Genomic DNA, 12,326 nt, shown 5'->3' with positions numbered 1-12,326 from the left:
GATCAGAGGATTGGATAGGGTGGACAGTGAGAGCTTTCTTCCTCGGATGGTGATGTCTAGCACGAGGGGACATAGCTTTAAATTGAGGGGAGATAGATATCGGACAGATGTCAGAGGTAGGTTCTTTACTCAGAGAGTAGTAAGGGCGTGGAATGCCCTGCCTGCAACAGTAGTGGACTCGCCAACACTAAGGGCATTCAAATGGTCATTGGATAGACATATGGACGATAAGGGAATAGTGTAGATGGGCTTTAGAGTGGTTTCACAGGTCGGTGCAACAACGAGGGCCGAAGGGCCTGTACTGCGCTGTAATGTTCTATGTTCTATGTTCTGTAAGCTGAGGAAGCAGGAGGCAGCGAGGGAGATTGGAAAACTGAAGGGGGGGGGGGTCTTGGGTCCAGTGTGGGTGGATGGGGTGTTTGGGGATTTTTATAGGAGACTGTATGAGCCAGAGCCCCCAGATGGGGTAGAGGGAATGAGGTGATTTCCGGATGGGTTGGAGGTCCCGAGGGTGGAGGAGGACCTGGTGGAGGGGCTGGGAGCATGCATTGGGCTGGTGGAGGTGGTGGAGGGTCTTGGGGCGAAGCAGGAAGGGAGGGCCTTCAAACGGTTTTCGGGGTACCTGGTGACGGGCTGCTGAGGGCGTTTAAAGAGGCGAGAGAAAAGGGGGTGCACCCTCCCAACATTATTGCAGGCCTCGTTCTCCTTAATTTTAAAGAAAAACAAGGATCCGGAGCAGTGTGGGATTTACAGGCCAATTTTGTTGTTAAATGTGGATGAGAAGTTACTGGCCAAGATTTTAGCCTCAAGGATCGAGGACTGTATGCCGGAGGTACTAGGGGAGGACCAGATGGAGTTTGTTAAGGGGAGGCATCTGTCAGCCAACATCAGGAGGTTATTGAATGTTAGAATGATGCCCCCAGAGGGACGAAGTGGTGGTGGTCGCTGTCATGATATGCAGACATGCAGATAATGATATACAGACAGGCACAGACAGGCAACTAATGAACACAGAGAACAGGACATGACCAATGAGCAGGCAGGACACTCAGTGGTGGTATCTCACTATAAAAGGCACGAGGCCTCTTTCCACTAAAGAACATCTACAGAGTGAGTAAGGGTGTATGTACAGTATCACACCTCCAGCACGTGGCTAAGAGCTAGTCTGGTTCAGTCAGACAGAGTAACCACACTTAGGTTAGCAGAGAGTCGAACTCATAGAGAAATGTGCTAACCGTGCTACTGGTTCAATAAATCAGATTGAACTAACTTCAAGGTCTGGAGTATCTTTTGGTTAAAGCTGCATCCAGTTGCAGCCTGTGTTATCCCAGAGTACATAACACAACATGCCACCAGGAGACTGCTTGATCTAGGTGGTTTACCTCAGTCCGTTCCGTGACGACCAGCGAATGTATCCCGGCACCATGGAGAAGATTCAGACTCCTCACCAGCTCAGGACCTCTGGCAATCTCAGTGCCAACTGGCAGACATTCAAGCAAAAGTTTCTGCTGTACATCGAAGCTTCAGACCTTGTGGGTGCGTCCAATGCAAGGAAGATCGCGCTTCTCCTCTCAACAGTGGACGATCAAGCAATCAAACTCTTCAACTCTTTTCACGTCACCGAAGGCCAGGACAAGACAAAGTTTCAGACCATCCTGGACAAGTTTGACAGTCACTGTGAAGTGGCCACCAATGAAATCTTCGAGCGCTACATATTCAAACAGCGTCTACAAGGCAAAGATGACTCTTTCAATGCCTTCTTAACTAACCTCCACCTGCTAGCGCTTTCCTGCAACTTTGGTGATATTGCTGACTCCATGATCAGAGACCAAATCATTTTTGGAATTCACTCTGATCCTCTGATAGAGCAGCTACTGAAAATCAAGCATATGACCCTGCCAGTCGCGATTGAAAAATGCACAGTGCATGAGCACACCAGAAATCGCTATGCCCAGTACAAATCGGCTGAAAATGAGAAACTTGCCTCCCACGAGGCAGAGAGTGTGCAGGCCATCTCCCGGATGCAGCACCTCAGCATTGATGAAAGCGGCTATTTTGCGTGCTTTTCCCAGGGCCCCACGCATGCTCGATGCGAACGGGATAACGAAGCGGCCGACACCCGCACTGCGCATGTGCGATGACGCACGGAGTGCCAGGATGCCGACGTCAAGACATGCTCGAACTGCGGTAACGCCCACTTAAAGAAACACTGCCCTGCAAGAGGCAGGCAATGTTTAAACTGCGGGAAGCCTGGACAAGGTCTGCACCACCAGTCAGGGGCCACGCTCCCAATTCCGACGAAGACGCGTTCAGAGTGTGCAACAACGATTACAGGATTCTGATCCTGGCAGCACAGCGGATCCAGAGGACGAATGCCTGGACTCCGTCGACTGTGTGGGCATCATTACCAAATGTGAATATGCCACATTCAACTCATCACAAATTCAGTCCATCCTCGCTGTGGATTCTGTGGACGAATGGCGTGCGGTGATGCAGGTCAGCCACTGCTCTATCCAGTTTAAGCTAGACACAAGTGCTTCTGCCAACCTCCTCTCACAGGCAGATTTCAAACGCATCAAGAAGCCCCCCCAAGGTCCTTCCAGTGGCCTGCAGGCTCCTGGACTACAACAGAAATGCCGTCACGGCACTGGGATCCTGCCATCTACTCGTCTCCAACCGGAGCACCCATGCACGGTTACGTTTTGAAATTGTCAAGCCTACTTGACAATCCCTACTTGGCGCGCATGCCTGCAAGCAGCTGAACCTCGTGCAGCGGGTTGTCATGTGAGAATACCCTTTAAGAAATGGGTGTTTAAGAAGAGTACCTTTAAGAAATGGAGCTGCTCATGTTACTGGAGTGATGTCAGAGTGTGGGTGGAGCTGAGCTCTACTTCTGCGTTTCTTTTTTAGTTTCAGTTTGAGAAGAGCTTGGGTGTGTCTGTGTTTTTCAAGGAGCTGCATCTGAAGTCTGCCATCCAAAGACTATTTTAATCAGTTGGTGAATTCAGAATTATAAATGATTTCAATATTGAATGTAAACCCTGATGTGCTTCTGTTTAGAGGTTTGTTAAGTTTTGGATGTTAAAAGAACAGCATACAGATTACTTAGTGTTTTATTCTTTGGGGGTGTATTTGAATTAATGGTTGCTAAGATATTCACTGTTTGTTTTTAAAAGGTTAACTTGAGTTCATAGAATAAACATTGTTTTGTTTTAAAAGCCCCTGGCCCATTTTCTGTTCAACCATACCTGTAGAGCAAGCCGTGTGCTCTCCATACCACAATCTATTAAAAGTTGTGGGTCAGGTGAACTCCATGATAAAGTTTGGGATTCTCTAAACCCTGGCCCATAACAATTGGGGGCTCGAGGGGGATAAAAGTCTATCTATTCGATTGGCTTAGGGAACTTAAAGACAGTGAGGGGTGAGCATATTGTGGTTTCTTTTCAGGTGTGGTATTTTAGTTTAAGTGGGGAGTGTGTTGTGGACAATGGCTCTATCAGAGGCTCTGAAGTTTTTGGGGGTGGAGACTGTCACACGCAGTACCTTACAGACAGAGACTAAAAGCAGAATGTTAGATTTGGAAAAAAATTGCAGTTAACATTACCTGACAAAATGCGAAAAGATGAGGTAATTATGGCGGTGGCTAAGCATTTAAAGTTGCCTGAGATACAGTTTAACTCATTGGAAATGGCAAAAATTCAGTTGCAAATTAAACAAATGGAACATGTGAAAGAATTAAAGCTGCTTGAATACGAAAGAGAGAGAGATGAAAAAGAAAAGGAGAGAGAAGAAAGGAGAAAAGTAAGAATAGCCCTAGCAGAACAAAAAGAATGAGAGAGGGAGATACAGATCAGGGGAAAAGATAAAGAGAGAGAGTTTGAACTTCAGAAAATGGCCATGAAACATGACAGTCAGTTAAAATTGGCAGACGTAAAGGGAAACGTACAGTTGGATGATAGTGATGAGGATAGTGAGAAAGAGCGTCATAGTCGAAGGCTTGGTGGGAATCTATTTAAATATGTCCAAGCATTGCCAAGGTTTGACGAGAAGGAAGTGGAAGCCTTTTTCATTTCATTTGAGCTAAACAAATCAAATGGCCACAGGACATGTGGGTATTACTGATTCAAACAAAGTTGGTAGGTAGAACTAGTGAAGTGTTTGCATCACTACCGGAGGAGGTATCTGGGATGTATGAGGAGGTGAAAAAATCCATCTTGGGTGCATATGAACTAGTGCCTGAAGCCTACAGACAAAGGTTTAGAAATTTAAGGAAAGAATTTGGTCAAACATACATGGAGTTTGAAAGGTTCAAACAGAGTAATGTTGATAGGTGGATAAGGGCTTTGAAAATAGACCAAACGTATGAAGCTCTCAGAGAAATTATACTTTTGGAGGAGTTTAAAAATTCAATTCCTGATGTAGTGAGAACTCATGTGGAAGAACAGAGGGGTAAAACTGTGAGATTAGCAGCGGAAATGGCAGATGATTATGAATTAGTTCATAAATCAAAGCTTGGTTTCCAACATCAGTTTCAGCCTGTGAGGGATAGAAACTGGGGACATGAGAAATACTCAAGTGGTAAAAGTAAAGGTGATCTGATAGCAGATAATAAGGAGAGTGTACCTCAGATTAAAAAATAAATCCAGCAGGGTGGAAAAGACAGCGTTGGTGGTTGAAGAAAAGCACTGGGAAGGCTGCTGTGGTAAAACAGGATAAGACAGTGGGGTTTGTTAGAGTGGTAAAGGAAAGCCCAAGGGAAGCGAAGGAGGTGCAAAAGATTGTACAGACTGTTCAAGAGGTGATTGATAAGAAGGTGCCAGATGTCTTTAAATAATTTATTTGTGTGGATAAAGTTTACTCCTGTGTATCAGGAGGAGTAGGTAAAGAAGTCACAATATTAAGAGATACGGGAGCTAGTCAGTCTTTAATGGTAAGACATGAGGAGTTATATAGTTTGGGAAGATTGTTGCCAGAAAAGGTGGTAATATGTGGAATTCAGGGTGAGAGGAGTAGCGTTCCATTATATAAGGTAAGGTTGGAAAGTCCAGTGAAGAATGGTGAAGTGGTAGTAGGAGTAATAGAGAAATTATCTTGTCCAGGAATACAGTTTATCTTGAGTAATGATATAGCTGGATCGCAGGTGGGAGTGGTGCCTACTGTGGTTGATAGGCCAGTGGAAAATCAGACAACCAAAGTGTTCAAGGACGAATATCCTGGGATTGGGATACCAATGGGTATTAACAGTGACAGGGGAACTCATTTCAATGTAACTACATAAGCACTGGCATCGGATGAAGCCTACAGGGTGTAGTGTTAATGAAATCAGTCCATAAGAGGGTCATTTAGGAGTCTGGTGACAGTGGGGAAGAAGCTGTTTTTGAGTCTGTTGATGTCAAGTGATAGGGAAACTTCAAGCAGTGATAAAACCAGCACCCTTAATACCCATTCCAGCATTTGAGCAACCTTTTACAAGGGTCCTAATTGATTGCGTAGGACTGCTTCCTAAAACGAAAAGTGGGAATCAGTATCTTTTGACGATAATGGATGTGTCTACTAGGTTTCCAGAGGCCATTCCAGTACATAATATTACAGCTAAAAAGATTGTGGAGGAGATACTTAAATTCTTTACTAGATATGGACTACCCACAGAAATACAATCGGATCAAGGATCAGATTTTACCTCAAAGTTATTCAAAGAAGTTATGGATAGCTTAGGAATAAAACAATGTGAATCAACTGTGTACCATCCAGAATTGCAGGGAGCATTAGAAAGGTGGCATCAGACATTAAAGACAATGTTGAGGGCTTATTGTCAAGATTATCCAGAGGATTGGGATAAAGGAATTCCATTCGTACTGTTTGCAATTAGGGATGCTCCTAATGAGTCAACCAAATTTAGTCCTTTTTAACAAATTTTTGGTCATGAGGTAAGAGGACCACTTAAATTGATTAAGGAAAAATTGGTGAGTGAGAAATCAGAACTCTCATTATTGGATTATGTGGCAAATTTTAGGGAACGATTAAATAGAGCAGGTGAATTGGCTGGACAACATTTAAAAGTTGCTCAAAATGTGATGAAACGGGTAGCAGACAAGAAATCCAAAGTTTGTAGTTTTGCCAGTGGAGATGAAGTTTTAGTATTGTTACCAGTGGTAGGTGAACCTTTAAAAGCAAGGTTTTGTGGACCTTATCAGATTGAAAGGAAATTAAGTGAGGTGAATTATGTGGTAAAAACACCAGATAGAAGAAAGACTCACCGAGTGTGTCATGTGAATATGTTTAAAAGGTACTGTCTTGTTATGCTGTAGGCATAGTATAAGCAGCTTCCTTGTGGTGCACTTGACAAAGGAAGGTTCAGACGTGGAGATAACTTCAACACATTTATTAAACTATTTACACTTCTCCTACTCGGGTTCGCCACTACTGTTAATCCTTCTATAGCTACTCAGACTGACTAACCAGTCTGCTACAATCCACGTGGTGGGTGTAATATTGAATCAACCCTGTGTCTCTACTCACTGACTGTCTCCACTGGAAAGAGGAAGATCATGTGTGTTGTGTCCTATATATATGGGTTGGTATAATGCCCTCCTGTGGTCGTGTCACCTCTGTGTGTATCGTGAATGCCCATTGGTCGTGTCCTATCTAACTGTTCTATTGGTTGAGTGTCTGTGTGTCATGTCTCTGGTGCTCTCTCTAGTGTCTAGCTAGTTTACATGTATTTACATTAACCCCTTGTGTCTTTACAGTGATGCATATCACCACATCCCCCCTTTTTTACATGTTATATATTTTCTGTACACTTAAAGAAAATTGAACAAAAAACAGGTAGATAAGTTATGGTATGTACAAGTCATGAGAACAGTGATTAAACAATAAGTCCAAATCAAATGTGTGAGTCCAAAACCCTTCAATCATCATGGTCAAATGTCTCTCTTGGTGGGGTGGTGAGTTTGATGGTGGCATGTCCTTGTGAACGCCATCGGTATCCCTGTGTATCAGGAACCAAGAAGTGGTCAAGTCATTTCGCTGTCTGATTTTTTTTCGATGTTTGTGATGGTCATGTTGGATGGCATCTTGTAACTGATAAGTCGTTGACGTTGAAGAGGTACCATCAACGGTAACATTCGAGGTCATGTATATGCCATATGTGGAAGTTGGATAATACTGTGCACACTGGTTTTGGCCAAATGCTGTGTAGGAAGGGTAATCCTGATGAGAACCGTTGCAGCTTGTCGAATTGGAAACAGAATTGCTGCTCGCATAAATACCGGGTGATGGTGTGAAACTAGAACCTTGCATCTGATAGGAATATGCCGTCTGGCCAGGCTGGGGTGCAGCAAATCCTGGGCTTTAACTAAGGCTGCAGTGCAGATTGTGCTTGCGGTAGTCCTCCTTTGGTCTTGATTCCATAAGTGGGCGATCCGTAGTGCTGGCCTGTTTGAGAATATGCTGCATAGACTGCTGGCTGCTGCATGCCTGAATACTGGGTTTGTCCAGCATGAGCTGTCATTGTCTGCACTGCTGGTGTGGAAAGAATGTGTGGGTATGGCTTGGAAGGATACAGCTGTGGTAAATATTGGTGTATCCCTCTTGGACTGTAGCCACTACTAGTTATTACTGACTCAGGGTAATTGTCAAGTGATCCATCTCCAGTCGTCGTCGTCACCCTGAGCGTGCCATCGCTGAGTTTGCGGCACTCCCTGTCTGGAGTAAAGTCCAGACAGCTTACGTGAATCAGAGTCCGCGTTTGGTTGCTCTCCATCTGGAGTCTGGTCTGTTTCACCTGAGTCAGTGTTGGTTTGTTGGTGCTCCCCATCCAGAGTCTTAGCAGTTACACTGGAGTCAGCTGAGATTTCTTGAAGCTGCACATCTGGAGTCGGAACATGCAGGAATGCATTGACTTGTGGAGAAGCTCGTGCGAATGACGTTTGAAGTAACTTGGTGTCACCGGAGTCTCCAGTGGTCTCACAGTGATCGTCGAGTGCCTCTGTACACACGAGCTGAGGTCTGTCACATTGCACATCTTGCATGGGAAGTGGGTTGCTGTCGTCACTCGTCTCACATACAGTGGATAGAGTCTCAGTAGCTTCTTGTTGTTCACTTGGGCTGGGTATACTGTCAGAGTCTTCTCCTTGTGACTCAGACAATGTGGGTGGACCGTCATAGTCGCTGTGTTGTTCATTTGGGCTTGGACTGTCATAGTCACTTTGTTCTTCACTGAAGCATTGTAGACTGTCATGGTCGCCCTGCTGTGCACTGGAGCGTGGTAGACTGTCATAATCTTCTTGCTGTTTACTTGAGCATGACAGACTTGCATCGTCTAGTTGGTCAGAGGAGGTTGCTAGACCCTCATGGTCTTGTTCCTGCAAGGACTACGCTTTTGAGTCTTGCGTTGCTTCTATCATGGAGGCTGTACACGAGCTCGCTGTGGCGACTTGTGACACTGGAGTCACTTCTTGTTCATGCAAGGACTGCGGTGTGGAGTCTTGCGTGTCTTCTATCGTGGAGTCGGGAACCCTTAAAGGTGCGTGGACCACTCTCTGTGTGGCAGCAGGCCGCTCTCTGTGGGCTTGTACCGCTTTCTGTCTCTTGGTGTCAGGCCACAGCATAATCCTGCACTCACAAGTTGGGATGTCGTATATGCTGGGCTGATGATCCTTAAATCCAAAGAACGAATCCGCGCCTGTGTCGGATTCAGTACGGGGGTTGCCATTTCTAATGAAAAAACCTTCGTCCGAGTCGTAGTCCTCTAGGACCATATCATCACTGTTTGTGATTGTGGAGCTGGCATGGGGCTCGCGATGTCCAGAGAAAAAATAAAGGTCGGTGTCATAGTATTCAAGGTCTGTGTTATCGCTGTGGGCGGTGCTAACTGCTTGTTGCAGGGTTTTGCGGCGGTTACTTTCAGTTCCTGGTTGAATTTGAGGCATTGTGCTGTCATTCCAGGTGAAAGAAGCTTGTTTTACGGCTTTAAGAGATTTTTTTTCGTGATTTGGGACATTTCCCCTTTAAGTGGGCATGGTCCGGGGCCTCTGACGTCACAAAGCGTGTGACGTCGGTCGTAGGACGCGATTGCGCATAACACTGTTCCTGTATGGGGGCCTTTTTCGCAATTGCGCATGCGCAGCTTCTCGCGTATGCGCAAACGGACCTTCCCGTTCTGTGCGCTTCTCGCGCAACTGCGCATGTGTGATACCTTTGGCAAGATGGCCACCGATCAAAATTGTTCTCTGCTCCGGGATCTCGGCCTTGTGGTGAGTACTGGCGCTTCTCTTACTGTTTTCAGCTGGTTGGAGTGTGTTTTCCTCACAGTATTTACCGAATTTGTCCAGGACTGCCTGGAAGTCGCTCCTGTTTTCCCTTTGGAGAACTTGAATATTTTTTAAAGGTTTCTTCTGCTCTGGCACCGGCGATGGTGAGCAGAAGCTCTGTCTTTTCAGCATCAGCCATGTCTTGTAGGTCGGCTGCAACCAGGAAGATTTCAAACCTTTGCCGGAATGCCCGCCAGTTTTCGCCGAGATCGCCGTGGCACTGGAGCCGCTGCGGAACCGGAATCTCAAACATCTTGCCTGGATCTTGTTGCTGGTTGTCACTGTACGCTGAGTTTTAGCTATATGGATTGAAACAGTTCACTCTGGTACCATGTCTTGTTATGCTCTAGGCGTTGCATAAGCGGCTTCCTTGTGGTGCACTTGACAAAGGAAGATTCTGATGTGGAGATAACTTCAACACGTTTATTAAACTATTTACACTTCTCCTACTCGGGTTCGCCACTACTGTTAATCCTTCTATAGCTACTCAGACTGACGAACCAGTCTGCTACAATTCACGTGGTGGGTGTAATATTGAATCAACCATGTATCTCTACTCACTGTCTGTCTCCACTGGAAAGAGGAAGATCATGTGTGTTGTGTCCTTTATATATGGGTTGGTGTAATGCCCTCCTGTGGTCGTGTGACCTCTGTGTGTATCGTGAATGCCCATTGGTCGTGTCCTATCTAATTGTTCTATTGGTTGAGTGTCTGTGTGTCATGTCTCTGGTGCTCCCTCTAGTGTCTAGCCAGTCTACATGTATTTACAGTGTCTTTACAGTGATGCATATCACCACAGGTACTTTGAAAGGGAAGGAGAGAAAAAGTAGGAGGTTTTAATGATTCTAACTCAAAGTGATGAACCAAATCCAGGTGACTGTGATTTCAACATACCTCAAATTAAATTGGAAAATGAAGATGTTCTTAAAAATTGGGATACTTTGTTGAGTTCCCTTCCAGAGGAAAAATGAACTGACCTGAAAGAGTTATTGATATCACATGGGCAACTTTGTGGAGATAAATTGGGAAGTACTAAAATGGCTATACATGATGTAGATGTGGGAAATGCTGTTCCAATCGAACAACATCCATATAGACTTAACCATTTAAAATTGGCACAGGTTAACAAAGAGGTTGAGAGTATGCTTAAAAATGGCATAATTGAAGTGGGTTGCAGCCAATGGAGCTCACCCATTGTGATGGTACCTAAACCAGACGGTACCCAACGGTTGTGTGTGGACTATAGAAACGTTATGCAGTTACAAGAACGGACTCTTATCCTATCCCATGTTTGGAGGATTGCATTGAGAAAGTGGGACAGTCCGCTTTTATTTCTAAATTGGATTTACTTAAAGGTTACTTGCAGGTACCTTTATCCGAAAGTGCGAAGGAGATTTCAGCTTATGTGACTCCAGATGGTATATACCAATTCAAAGTTATGCCATTTGGCATGAAAAACACCCCAGCCACATTTTAATGGTTAACTAACAAAGTTGTTTCAGGATTACCCAATTGTGCGGTATACATCGACGATCTGGTAATTTTCAGCCAGACGTGGACAGAACATTTGAAACATCTGATGGAGTTATTCGATCAACTTCAGGAGGCGAGTTTGGTGATAAACCTAGCCAAAAGTGAATTTGGAAAAGCCCAAGTCACTTTCCTTGGCCATACAATCGGTGTGGTCGCTCCACTGACGGGCTTGCTCAAGAAGCGTAACAAATTCCATTGGACAGCGGAGTATCAACATGCATTTGACGGCCTGAAGGCGGTGTTAACCACTGCTCCTGTGTTAGCAATCCCAAATTACACCAAACCATTCAAAGTGGCGGTTGATGCGAGTGATGTGGGTGTAGGTGCGGTGCTTCTACAAGACGACGACGACGGGCTAGAGTGGCCTATTGGTTATTTTTCAAAGAAATTGAATTCGCACCAGAAAAAGTATTCCACGATTGAGAAGGAGACTTTGAGTTTAGTGCTGGCTTTACAACATTTTCACATTTATGTAACCAGCAATCCGTCTCACACCGTTTTATATACTGATCATAATCCATTGACATTTTTGGAGCGATTCCGGAATAACAATGCAAGCTGTTTCGCTGGAGTTTACTGTTACAGCCATTTCATTTAAAAATAGTACATGTGGCAGGACGAGAAAACGCGACAGCTGATGCTTTGTCACGAATGTGATGAACGGAAGCAATTTCAGTTGGAGGAAGAAGAAGGAAGAAAATGGACTTTATTATTGTACCTGTTTGCGTGTGTTGTTCTTTTGAAACGAAAAGTATATTTACTGTGTCCTATTGGCCGCTCTAGTCGGATTGCTGGTTACCCACACTCTGACATCACTCCAGTAACATGAGTGGCTCCATTTCTTAAAGGTACACTTCTTAAACACTCATTTCTTAAAGGATAGTGCAAAGGTGAAAAATGAAACCACCTTGCAGTTGATGGTTTTTCTTTTTTTCTTGGGGGGGAGGTGTCATGTGAGAGTACCCTGAAAGGTACACTTCTTAAACACTCATTTCTTAAAGAAATGGAGCCGCTCATGTTACTGGAGTGATGTCAGAGTGTGGGTGGGGCTCAGCTCTACTTCTGCTTTTCTTTTTTAGTTTCAGTTTGAGAAGAGCTTGGGTGTGTCTGTGTTTTTCAGGGAGCTGCATCTGATGTCTGCCATCCAAAGACTATCTTAATCAGTTGGTGAATTCAGAATTATAAATGATTTCAATATTGAATGTAAACCCTGATGTGCTTCTGTTTAGAGGTTTGTTAAGTTTTGGATGTTAAAAGAACAGCATACAGATTACTTAGTGTTTTATTCTTTGGGGGTGTATTTGAATTAATGGTTGCTAAGATATTCACTGTTTGTTGTAAAAAGGTTAATTTGAGTTCATAGAATAAACATTGTTTTGTTTTAAAAACCACTGGTCCATTTTCTGCTGTACCCTACCTGTGGAGTAAGCCGTGTGCGCCCCATACCACAATCTATTAAAAGTTGTGGGTCAGGTGAAC

At 44.5% G+C, this 12,326-nt stretch overlaps 1 pseudogene; it reads right to left on the bottom strand.

Annotated features, from left to right (window-relative positions):
- LOC140394755 (protein phosphatase EYA4 pseudogene) overlaps window positions 1–8,242 on the bottom strand; it is a 132,478-nt pseudogene extending 124,236 nt beyond the window's left edge.
- Between the last annotated feature and the right edge of the window lie 4,084 nt (window positions 8,243–12,326).

This window comes from Scyliorhinus torazame, chromosome 18, assembly GCF_047496885.1.
Source record: "Scyliorhinus torazame isolate Kashiwa2021f chromosome 18, sScyTor2.1, whole genome shotgun sequence".
Classification (NCBI taxonomy): domain Eukaryota; kingdom Metazoa; phylum Chordata; class Chondrichthyes; order Carcharhiniformes; family Scyliorhinidae; genus Scyliorhinus; species Scyliorhinus torazame.
This window is presented reverse-complemented; position numbering and strand designations above follow the sequence as displayed.